Source organism: Athene cunicularia (genome assembly GCF_003259725.1).
Source record: "Athene cunicularia isolate RWA chromosome 2 unlocalized genomic scaffold, athCun1 chr2_part1, whole genome shotgun sequence".
Lineage (NCBI taxonomy): Eukaryota > Metazoa > Chordata > Aves > Strigiformes > Strigidae > Athene > Athene cunicularia.
The window spans coordinates 20795280-20808026 of NW_020799095.1; the positions used below are offsets into that span (position 1 = coordinate 20795280).

At 38.5% G+C, this 12747-nt stretch overlaps 1 pseudogene; it reads left to right on the forward strand.

Annotated features, from left to right (window-relative positions):
• The first annotated feature begins 417 nt into the window (after positions 1-417).
• On the forward strand, positions 418-1234 carry LOC113477072 (annotated as a pseudogene).
• Positions 1235-12747: the final 11513 nt, after the last annotated feature.

A 12747-nucleotide genomic window follows, 5' to 3' on the forward strand; every position in this document is an offset into this window, starting at 1 on the left:
AGGCTAAATTAACATTTAAAATATACAGATTGTTTCAAATAATTATTCTTTTTTATTTGACCCACTGAGACCTGCTACAAACCTGCAGAGCATCTTTAGAGGCTGCAGGTACTGTAAGTGACAGGCTGAATGTTCTTAACATGAAACTGAAGACCATAGGAAGACTCTGGTTTGTCTTCACCTTCTATGCTATTTCTGTTAGTTGGTCTTTTACAAGTAAGTTATATTATAGGCTGCTCGGAAATTAATTTCCATTTTGTAATGTGATTGTCATTGTATATGTTTCAGGAATAGTACCTTCTCGACTGGCGTACTGTTATATATTTTTGAAAAGCTCATGTTATGAACTTTCACGCTGTATAATTAAATTATAATATAAACTGCGGTTTTGACAAATTTTGGAGGTTTGAAGTTCAGATGTCAAAACAGCAGTTTCAACAGATTTACTTCTACGAGTTCAAACTTGGACGTAATGCAGCACAAGCTGCTCGAAACATTGATGAGGTATATGGCCAGGGAAGTGTTAACGAACGGACAGTGTGACTTTGGTTCCAAGAATTCTGACATGGCAATTTCAACCTTGAAGATCAAGAAGGCTGTGTATGTCCTTCTGCTATTTACAACGATGAATTGAAGGCTCTGGTGGAAGCAGATACACACACCACTGTTCGAGAACTTGCAAAAGAACTCGGCGTAAGCACGTAAGCACATCAATGGTTTCTGAGCATCTGAAGAAGATTGGAAAGTTGAAGAATGGTGCAACAAATGGGTGCCGCACGAATTGAATGAGAATCACAGAAATTGCCGTTTTGAAGTGTCATTGGCGCTTCTTTTTCGCAACCAGAACAACCCGTTTCTCGACCGTATTGTGATGTGCAATGAGAAATGGATGCTCTACGATAACCGGCGACGATCAGCTCAGTGGTTGGACTGCGATGAAGCTCCACAGCACTTCCCAAAGCCAAATCTGCACCAAAAGAAGGTCATTCTGACTGTCTGGTGGTCTGCTGCTGGTTTAATCCATCACAGCTTCCTGAATCTGGGTGAAGTGATCACGGCGGCGAAGTATGTCCAGCAAATCAATGAAATGCACAGAAACTTCAATGGCTGTGCCCAGCACTGGTCAACAGAAAGGGTCCAATCCTTCTCCACGATAACGCGCAGCCACACGTTGCGCTTTTGATGCTGCAACGGTTGAACAAGCTGGGCTAAGAAACTCTGCCTCATCCACCGTACTCACCAGACCTCTCGCCCACTGACTATCCTTTCTTCAAGCATCTCGACAGCTTCCTGTGCGGGAGATGCTTCAGAAACCAAGGGGAGGCTGAAACTGCCTTTGATGACTTCATTGCCTTCAGAAGTCCAGAATTTTATGCAACTGGAATAAATATGCTTGTTTCTCATTGGCAAAAATGTGTTGATTCTAATGGTTTTTATTTCGATTAATAAATTTTATTCTGAGCTGAGATATGCCACTTCAAACATAGAGGTTGAAATCGGCAATTAATTTCCAAACAGCCAATATCACTCAGTGTGAACTTTATACTGCTTGTTCCTGAATTTGAACCAGTCAGGAAACAGTGTGTCTTAAATTTAGAGAGAAAGCTTTCCTTCTTTCTTTATTAGTGTAAATTATTCTGCTCTGAGTCAATATAAACCTCAGAGCTGCAAGACCTATGGGAAATGATAAGTAGGCTTTTCACATAAGAGAAAAAGGCAGGAGCAAAACTTCATCTGATTTATTTGTATGAATGACAGTATTTCTCTTTTACCATGTTGCACAGTGTTTGAGGTAGTCTTGTTGAGGACCTGATGTTCTAGTTGTGAAAGTGACACCCTCTAGTGAATCTAAGTAGATCTACAAAACTGGTGGCAAAGAGAAAAATAGCTGGTAAGAGGGCAGGAGCAGTGCACATCCCTGTGCAAATAGGCGCAGGGATCTTCTCTGAGTAAAATACAGCCCTCAACATGGTAGACTTGCTGAAATAATTTTTCTCCTTGTCTTGACTGACTCAGCCCTATCTAGATGTTATTCCTCCTACCGAGGGAGGAATAAGTAGGACTGCTCAGGCAGTTAATGAGTTAATGAGCTAAATTGATGAAACTGAATCATATAGTTAATGCCACAGAGGTATCTTGGGTCAGACTTTTCCTGCCTCTTTGAATAGTCTAGATAGATATGTAAAGTCAGTTTGGGGTGAGAAGGAATTTTCTAATTGTCCTGTAACTAATCAGTTAAATATTTTGACAGAAGATTGGACTGCATGCCTGGTACTAATTTATTCTCTTCTAGTTTCAGATTCTGTAAATACCTTCCCAATCAAAACCAGTCTATATTCCTAGAGATTTCTTAATGCTTTCAAAGAATCACTGAAAAAAATCACTGGTGGCAAGGATTGCTTGACCCTCCACACTCCAATTACAGCCTGAATATGACCCTGTAGGATTTCCCATGTGCTGAGAAAAACAAAATGTTCTAGAGTAGATTGGTAACTTACCATCTTTTACGTCCCTGTCACATTGTGTGCACTGGAGTTAACTGTAGCTGATATGTCTCTTGAAAGTATCACAGGCAGGAGCCTTAGAGACAGGTTTTTGCTTTTGCTCTTGAACAGTGGTAAAGGCATATGTTGGGCAAGAGAATCTGCTTGACTATTTTAAAGTACAAAATGTATTTTTGGACAGTTGGGGAAAAAAAAAATCCAGAATAAGCAAATATAATATTTTAGAGTATGTGCAAAGCCCTGAAAGTCTTGAAAAACAAAGAGTTTTAAGAAAATGAGCCAAATAGTTACATAAATATTTTTGAAAGTTGCTACTTATGATACCAAGGAAGATGAGAAAAATCAGAGTCACTTTGCACAGGCGACAATGTTGCTTTCTAGTCAGAAATTGCAATTCTGAAGACTTTTCACTCTGAAGGCAGGAACCTGAAGATGCTTTTCTATGGTGCCCACAAATGAGCTTAAGTTGGGCAAGAATTAATTTGATTATAAGAAAGCAGACTAGAAGGCAATCAGAGAAATTAAAAAGACCCACATTAGAAGTGTTCATGCTGCAAATGAACCCTATTTTGAACTCTAATGGATTCTGTTTTGGCTATAGTGTTGTGTGCAAGCTTGATTTGTAATGTTTTAAGTACATGTAATGGTAGGTTAAAGTTACATGTTTATTAAAAGAAAAGCTACAGGGCTTAGCCAATATATGATCATCCTAGATAAAAGCTGATTCATTCTGGCCCAAGGGCAGAATCACTGGAATAAATCCTACTAAGCGCTAAAATCAGAGAGAATCAAAGCTACAAATCTGGCATGCAAGAGCTTTAATCTAGAAGCACTATATACATTGTATTATAGTTTGGATTTTAATGTACTCATTGCTTGAGGAAAAACCATCTGCTTTATATTATGCCTGCGGTGCAGAGTACATTGATTTCATCACATTTCTGTACAGAATAACAATAAATGGACTGTGAACCATTCTTCAAATAAATTCTTTAAGAATATAACAACTGGTATAATATTTCAAGGTATGAAAACAAAAAGAATGAAATAGAATAACTGTAAAAATGCACTTTGAGAGCATGTTTCAGAACTGTCTCAGTCATCTTCCATTTACTTTATTCTCCATTTTGACAGCTGGCTATCTTCAGCTGTCACCGAATAGATTGAATCAAAACTTTCACTTTATTCCTATTTTAGAGATACTGTATTATACTGGGAAGAGATATTGATCTCCTGAAACATGAAAGCTGAAGGACATGTCCTGTGTCTTTTTTTTCTTTAAATGAGAAAGTTATTAATTATAACTTTAAGGAAAAAATTAGCAGAACTTCATATTTGTAAAAATAGATTAAGGCAGACAACCTTTGCTAAACTTTACAAATAAAAAAAAAAAAAAAAAAAAAGCAAAAGCACAGTGTTTGCAAGTGTTTGCAAAAGAATTCAGTAAGATATTTTGACATAAGCAAACCTAACTACCTGGAACTTTGAGAAAAGCAGAATAGATGTGATGATGGGCATAATGTTACACAAGATATATCATTGTGCAAACATTATCTAGAGCATAGAGCAACATACATGATTATTATGGTCACTGGCCAGCACAAAGAAAGTTCAAAGTGGTGAAGGTAAATACAGTTAACAACACAGTTTTCCACTGCTTTGATGAAGAATGTGGGGGCTGCTCCATGCAGTGCAAGGCAATTGTATTATAGCAGGAACTCATTCAGAAAAAATGGTCAGATGAGAGCCTGAAATTTCTGTAGTAGTCAAAAAGTACTGAGCTGGACCTAAGTGACTGCATGATGTGAGGGGCAGCCCTTTAACTCATGGTGTTCTATCATTGCATGATCTGGATTCCCCTGCTTTGGAGAATAAGTAGTCATTGACCAACCATAATTAGGCCAGTAATTAGAAAATTTGTCCTAGACATCAGAAAAATTCAGTGGTCTAGTTCCAGTGACCCAGAAGTTCTCCACAACTGGTAACCGAGAGCCATTCTGTTTCCACTAGACCAGACTCCAACATCTGAATCACTCTCCAGACTTCACTGACTGTAGGTCGAGATCTTTGCTGACAAAAATAATTGAAGTATGGACACCAAGGTCACATGTTCTAAAATCAAGCACCTTCACCTGATGCTGACTCTCCACCCTCTCACTCTGCTGTTGCTTCTGTTGCTCTTTTTCAGTCATATGAATCAAGACAACACTAAGTTATGACCATGCAGACTAGATGGCATGGATCATTCTGATTCGTCCATGAATCTGTAAATCAAAAGAAGTTTCAAATGCTTAGTAAAATGGTCTCAGAGGCTGAGGTCTGCAAATGGGGAATATGAAAACACTTTATTTGACTCAACATTAATTAAAGGGCCACATATTTAAGTGGGGAACTATAGAGTAGTTATATTTTGTCACTGAGGTAATCTCCAGTACTTTGGGTCAGCCCCATTACATGACTCAGTGATTCACAAGAGAGCAACCAGGACTGCAGGTTCCTCATTTCCATCAAGATGTAGTCATAATGATGGGCTCACTTTGAAACAAAATCTGCTCCGGCAAAGGCAGTGAAAGAAAAACAAATAACCTTTTCCATGGGAGCCCACTCATTCTCCCTGCTGAGACCAGAAAGGTCCATCTTTAGCAGTTGTGTGGGGCTACTCAGTGCCTGCACCATTTCAGGTCAGTAATACCTGCCCCATCTCCTGCCTGATTTCATGAGGTGGCATTGACAATATCTGCCTATGCAGTCTTGAAAACCAGAAGGTTTAGAAATAAACTTAAGCAGTTCTAACTTCAGCAATGATATGCCAGAAATGGTCTATTCTGACTTCTTTGTAAGAGAAAAAAGCGGATGGGATAGGCAGTATCAAGGGGATGACGCCAGCACACCTGAACACAGAGATTTTTTTCCATTTTTCCTAATCATCTCTCACCACTCACCTCTACTCAAAATCTCCTCTTGCTTAGGCACCACAGCACCCCTGCGCCCATCCTGCTGTGTATGCCTTCATAATCACTGTCTCAGGTGCCTGGCAACTCAATTTCTACCTGTTTTTGGAAGTCCCACTGCTGCTCTGTGTGCCTTGACATTACATATGCTGGTCCATGACTGTCTGTTGCTGCCTAGCAGCTTCTCTGGCTGAACTTGAGTCTGTCAGGAAAGAAAGGACTAGAGTACTTCTCTGAGTACATCAAATGAGCTACATTTATTTGAATCTATTTTGACATATTTGTGAAGACAGAAAAAGCAGGAAATGTCTAATAAAGAATGAAATATAGGTAATAGGACTCCGAACTAGTCTCCATTTACATTTACTACTTTACATTTTATTTTTAGCCTGGGTCTGAAAATGAGGTGAATGCAGGAGATCATAGAATCATAGAATATTTCAAGTTGAAAGGGACTCAAGGATCATGTTACACCCTAAACCTTCATTTTTACATTTTGTGGACAATACACTGTTCTTCCACTGCAGTAGGCAGAGGAAGTGACCATACATTTCTAGTTCCCTTCTCGGTACCTAAAATAAGATTAAGAAACTAAATGAAATTATGCTAGCACTTTGCCTGATCTGACATAGATACTCTTTTCTTCCTCAAGGTAAGTCGGTGGCTCTCAGCAGGTAGCAGAATCCAAACAAATGTAATAAATCATGATAAACATAGATTCAAATAAAAGAGAGGGCTTTAACACAACTAATCAAAGTGATGGGGAAAGACTAGTAAGTGAGTCAAGGAGATGAAAGCAAAATGTTATGCTACCATTACACTAAACACAAAGAAGGATTTTGAAGACCTGACCATACCTAGCACCAGTTGGGACCCAGATGTCAGAACATAACTGTGATTTTGAGAGTCTTGTACATGTGGTCAGTGGCTGCATGACTTCAAAGGACAGTTATGTTCTGTGTAGGACAAAGGAAAATGTGTCATACAAAAAACCCCTAAGTAAATGACCTTTCTGGCAAAGACATTTTGGTATTTCAGGTAAATCAGACCATGTTTTTAAAAAAAATGCAGTAAAACCTTAATGAATGCCTCTGTATTTGGCATAAAGCCAAAGAAAAATGCTGTACCACTGCTTTTCCGAGAAAGTGAAGTTATTATTCACTTCATGGGTGTGGGATAATTATTATGCACTTCTTTGAAGCAAAACTTTTTCAAAGGCAATTTAAAGCATCAGGTAAATTGCATGTAATTTAAAAATAAAATACCTCTTTTATTGACAATACACGTATTTGGCCAGGAGGAAATCTATACAAGGAGCAGGATTATTGGAAGAAGTGACAGGAAGGTTTCCTAAAGATTACGACTCTGTAAAATACAATACCTTTTTTTGTGACTCTTACTGCTGATTTCAGTGGGAAATTGGTTCCTGTGTGTGTGTGTTTGTTTATATATATATATATATATATATATATATATATATATATATTTAAAACTGCTTGATTCCCCTATAAACCCAGACCTCTGTGAGTGGTAGGAGTTCTCAGCCTCACTCACTTCATGGGGGAGATGCACATTCTCAGCACACTACCTGGAACCAATCTGTTCATATTTTAATTTTTTTGAGTAAAATCTTCTCTTGGATAGGTAGTCTGAATGATTTAATCACTTACAACAGCTTATATGAGGGCTTACATTGTGCACATGTCCCAGGTGAGCCTTTCAAAGCAGTTCTCCAAGTTTGAGTCACAGATCAGCCAGTTTGTAAAACTGTGCAGAACTGTGCACAGAATTTTTGGCCTGACCAGCAAGCTTGTCTTTGGCCTATTACCTCATCTGCAAAAATAAAGACTCTTCAGAATGAGAAACATGAGATAAAAGGGGAGCAGTTATGGCAGAGCTTCTATTGGAGAAGTGGATGCATCATCTATGAAAAATATCCAGCACTGTTCCAGCTAGCTGATGCTACCCAGATACATACAAAGCATATGCTTGAGGGATCACAATGAGCTTTAAAAGACTTTTCTTCAAAAACATCTCTTCAGAAATGTTCTTCCTCCCTCAACAGGCCAGAGACATGGAAGAAGAAGAATTAGCATAGAAAAATAAACTGAGTGCCAGCAGTTCCAGCAGTGCTGTAGTGCTGTGCTCACTGTATCTGGCTTCCATGTCTTCCTAAGGCAGCCTGGACCTATCGCTGCAACACCCCGTGGCACTGGCATACAGCTTGTACAGTGTCACTGTAAAAGCTTTCTTATTGAGTTTCTTATCCCCTGTCACAGAGAGGAAAACAGGCTAGATGCTACCAGCAGCAGCAAAATGGATGTTTCCCAAGGTCTTTTGCTCACAGGACAATTACAAGCAGGATGCAACCTAGCTCAATGTGTTGGATAATTGATCAGAATGGTTTTACACTGAAGGCTGAGCACCAGAGGCCAGAACTGATGTGCTATCATGTGGCCACATTTGGACAGAAGCACTGCATTTTCTTTAGTGAGATGAAATTGGCAGGATTTTGCTCACAAAAATTTAAGTTGCTTCTGCATTCTAGATGCTTTGATGATACAACTAACTTTTTTAAATTTTAAAAAGTTTTATCAGTACAATGTTAATCAGTTAAGAGCACAAAAGGACTATGACCTGGTGATGGATTACAAAGATAGATGTTAGTAAATTCAGTTTTGCCCTCCCAATTTCCAGGTTTGTAAGATGGTGGATAATTCAAACTGTTTGCCTATTAACGTGCTAAACAAATCCACGTTGTGATCATGTCAGAACATAAAAGGATTGTAATTATTTATTAATTTTTTTCCTCCTAAGTGTTCCTCAGCAATGTGAGGATGCCCCAATATGAGTGATTCATATGCCTGGCATAAGCATCAATCTGTTCTGGCCTACCAGCTGAGGCTGTGAAAGGTTATGAAATTGCTTATGTAGATGCTTTGCATAGCCTATAGCTAAAATAACACTTGATGCCTGTTTTAGGTCCCTGAATATCTTCTAGTGTTATTCACTGATGTGAGAGGAAGATTGAATTTACAGGTTCAGAATTTCAAGATTTATTTGTGTAACTACTAGCTATGTATACCCTGAGTAATTAAATGGCTGATCTCAATCTTATACCTTAGTCATGCTCTTGATATTCTGTAAAATACAGAAGAAAGCTAAATCTAGCATTACATCTAGTAACAGATCCCTTCCCTTTGCAACAGTGAAGAATTTCAAATAGTCACTCTTCATTCCTCAGAGTTAAGAGTAAAATGGATGATGACATTATCACCGAGTGAGAAGGATAAGATGCATACCAGTAAGACTGTGTCAGTAGATTGCTAATACAGCAAAGGTTTCAATTTCTCAGTGAAGGGCAGGGATTACATTCTTTAAAACTACACAGATGCTGAGGAGAGGCTGAGTGGTTGAGGAAAAAAATACAAAGAAGGAAAAACACAATAGCTGATTTCTCTATCTACAAGAAAGATAATCTTTCAAAGGTGTTTAGAAAATAAAGTACAAAATTCTTTCTATTGCCTCAACCTCTTCAAATTGTATATCATCATTTATGAAAAAAATGTCTAATGGGCCAAGTAGTGTCAGGACTGAAATGTGGGAAAAGCCCTGCTTTTGTTCTAATGTCATGTTTTCTACCTTCTCTGCTGTAAAAACTAAAAAACTGTAGCATAGATTAGAAAACTGAGGTTAAAAACCCCACCAACGGTCAGAATTTTCCAAGCTTGATCCACATTCAATTTTAAAATAAGAGCTTTTCAGTGTTTTATATGAATGACAATCATCTCCAGCTTAAGAGGCAGTAACCATTACTGCTAGGATGGAAGCAAAAATAGGAGACCCAGAGGTAAAATTCAGAGCCAGAGACTGCCAGAACTGTTTTAGGTGCATGCAGAGAGTACAGTTATTTTCACAAATATGGTCTGTATTTTTCTGCATGGATAGGCAGAAGTGATCTCTTTCCTGAGGCGTACAGTTTCTAAGTAAGGTAAGCCACTTCTAAACTCAAGTGTCAGCTTTAAACAAACTAATTTTCTTTGAAGACAACTAAATCCACTGTGACTGAGCCTCCAGGTGAGGAAGAAAGTCAGGGTACAGACAGGCAGGAATGGAGGGGAAGACATCAACTCAGTGGGTAAATCAATACCTATCTTTTTTGTTTGTTTTTTCCATGGACCAAAAAGACTCCACAAAACATTGCCAGAAATATTTAGAAGCAGCAAATATAGGATTTATATGCAATTTTTTGTAAAGAATCTCAAATAACATGATGCAGTTTGTTGAGTTCCATGAGATAAAACAATATCATGGGCGAAGGAAGATGTATGTTCAGCTGCTATGAAAGCATCTTGATGATAGCTGAGAACACCTGCTGCAGGCTGAGATATGACACACAAAGGCTGTCAGTTAGAGGGTAAACACCTTCCCTTTCCAACTTTTCTGGATGGATTTTGAAATGTTTGGGTGAGTCACTTACAAAGGTTTTGTATGATTTTCAAAACTACATGAAACCAAAAAGAAAAAGCAATTTGGCAGGCAACTATGAGCCCTTTAAAAGCACATAGGCAAGCATCCACTCTTGGGCTGCGGACACATGTTTTTCCCATAGAATGAAAGGCCCCAGTCATGGACTAAGCAAAGTCATGAATAAAAGATGGGAGAAATCCATTAAGTCATATAGATTGTTCAGAGAGTACAAGCTAGCTCAGTCTAGGTCTGAGTGCCCCACACAATGGCACCTCTAACTAACACCCAAGGGACCATCACTGGATCTCCTATTACTCCCCCAACCCTCCTTAATATTTTGGTCTGTCTTTCTTTCACAATTTTATCTAACATCTCACTGCTGCATCTGCTTCTGTCAGAACAGTTCTCCCTTTCCTTTTTATCTTTTTTTTTGGGGGGGGGGAAATGCAGACTGTCACCTCTTTGAAAGTATGAAGAAAACAAAGAAATCTTAGTGATGGAAAAAGAGACACTGCACAGGATATTTGACATGAGTTTGCAACATAACATTTAACAAAATCAAACCAATACAAATCTGGCATGCCTAAGGAATTCCCTCATATAAAGAAGGAGGTAAGAGATTTTCCCATGTATGTATGTCTCTAATACAATGAACAATTGATTCAACTAATGTCTATTTGTTCAGCACTGAGATAATGGACTGTATTCAGTTTCAGAAAAAAAGAAAACAACAAAAAATAACACCCACCCAAAACCCCAGCTTACTAGGATTTTGGAAACAGTATAATAACAATGGACTTTTGTTACAAGGGAAAGGATGGAGGATTTTTATTGAAGAACTTGCTTTCTTTTCAAGAAAAAATAGGAGCTGGTCAATTGCTACTTCTGATGGATTGGTCTATTTCTTTGAACTTGTCTCTTCATACCAACTGTTTTGTTGCATGTTGTATGGAAAAACCAATTTCTGAATATATACTGTTCAACTACAAAATGACTAAGAGTAATAGTCAAGAAATATTTTGTTGTGTGGCCATCTGGGAGGCAGTATCTTGAGATACCTACATGAAGAGGGTAGTAGGAAGAAATGAAGAGCTGGAAAAGAGAGGACAAATGAAGGGAAATCTTTCTCGCAGGGAGGACTTGCTGACTACAGGCTGAACACACTCTTGAGTGAATAGAATTTACCACAGTTGCCCCAGTCAGACAGACAAAGCTTTTATGCAACAATGAAGAATCCTGTTCTGTTGGTGAGAGATGATGTAAGCAGCCCTTGCATCATTCTGTGATTCACTAGTAATATTTCTGTTTACTGATTAAAGTTGATTAAAGTTAATCAGGTGATGTTCTTCTACTAAAGGCTTTGCTGTGAAATAGAAACTTTGAAGGTTTCTGACTGATAAAAAGAGATTAAACAGTCTGATCACAAACTAGACAGCCATAGGTCATAGCTTGTTTATGCAGCTCCCCAGGAAACACTCCAGCAGAACGATGACAAGACTTTACATGAGCAGGGTAATAAGCACAATATAGCTGCAACTCACAGTGCTTGACTATTTTTAGTTTCAAGTGTGCCTAAAAAGCAGGCTTTGAGACATTAAGTATCAGAAAAATCAGAACAGGATGCAATTTATCCTGCAAGGCCAAAAATGTTAGCCTAAAGATCTCTTTAAAGTAATCTTAATGGAACTATACTGACATTCATCTGATATGAATGATTTTATTTAGGCAGACTAACAAAAAAAATCTTAAAAGCCACAGAGCCTGCACTGTGGTTACAAATGAGCATGATCCCAGAAGCAGATAAGTAGCTGATTTGCTCCCAAATGTGCAGGATCTCAAAATACATTCATGGTGAGTGAGACTTTTTTAATCTCCAGCCAAGAGTTACTATTTTTCCTCCTTCTGCTACTAGGCAAAATGTGCCTGGACATTTTACAGTGTGTCATAAATTAAAGAACACCAAAGGGACCTTTCCTCTTTATTATAGCAATCTACACCAAAACCACAGTCTGTAAATAAAACAACATATCTGGTTTCTAATTCCAGCAAGCTGAGCAGCTAGTTGTTAATGTGGCTCTCAAAAAGCATTTCATGCATGATTTAAGAAGCTGAGTAAAGATAATTGTATCTGAAATTATACTACTAAAAATATAGTATGGTAAATGAAAGGTCAAATACTGGCTCTTGAGGGATGGAAGGAGGTCCTTCATCATTTGTTGCATGCTATTTTTAAAGCAGTCTCTCAAATTTTGGGTTACAATCAGGAAGTTATAAAAGGCTTCAAAGAGGGTGGAAGTAGTATGTAGAAGTTCTATTCCTCTAACGTGGGGAGGGAGGAGGGAACATGAGTGGGCTGTAATACCTGGCTGGGTATGTTTATCTTAGCTAGGGAATTGCTACCTACCTCTCACTGCTGGCAGCTGATTGGTTCCTCCTGGGCAGAAGAATTGACTCAGGGCTGCATGAAGACTGACAGGCCAAAAAGTTGAGAAAGGCTGCTTTGAGGGAAGACATGACTCAGAATCAACTGGCAGTGAGAGCGCTGAACTATCGCCTTGAGTCTTGGCACTGGGGTGAGGTCCCTGTTCCCAGCACACAGGGGATAGAGGAGGAATAGCGATGACAAGGGACAGACCCAAGACAGGTACTCTACTTGCCAACTCTGCTGTAAGACTGATGGCCAAGGCCTTAAAAAAAAAAAAAAATAAAAAAATCAATCAATCTCTCCACTAAAGGTGAATTAAGGACTATTATGCAAAAATTCCCTGTATGTGCAAAGTAGGAAAAGCTGCTTAAGTTAATGCACGTTAACATGTATGTTA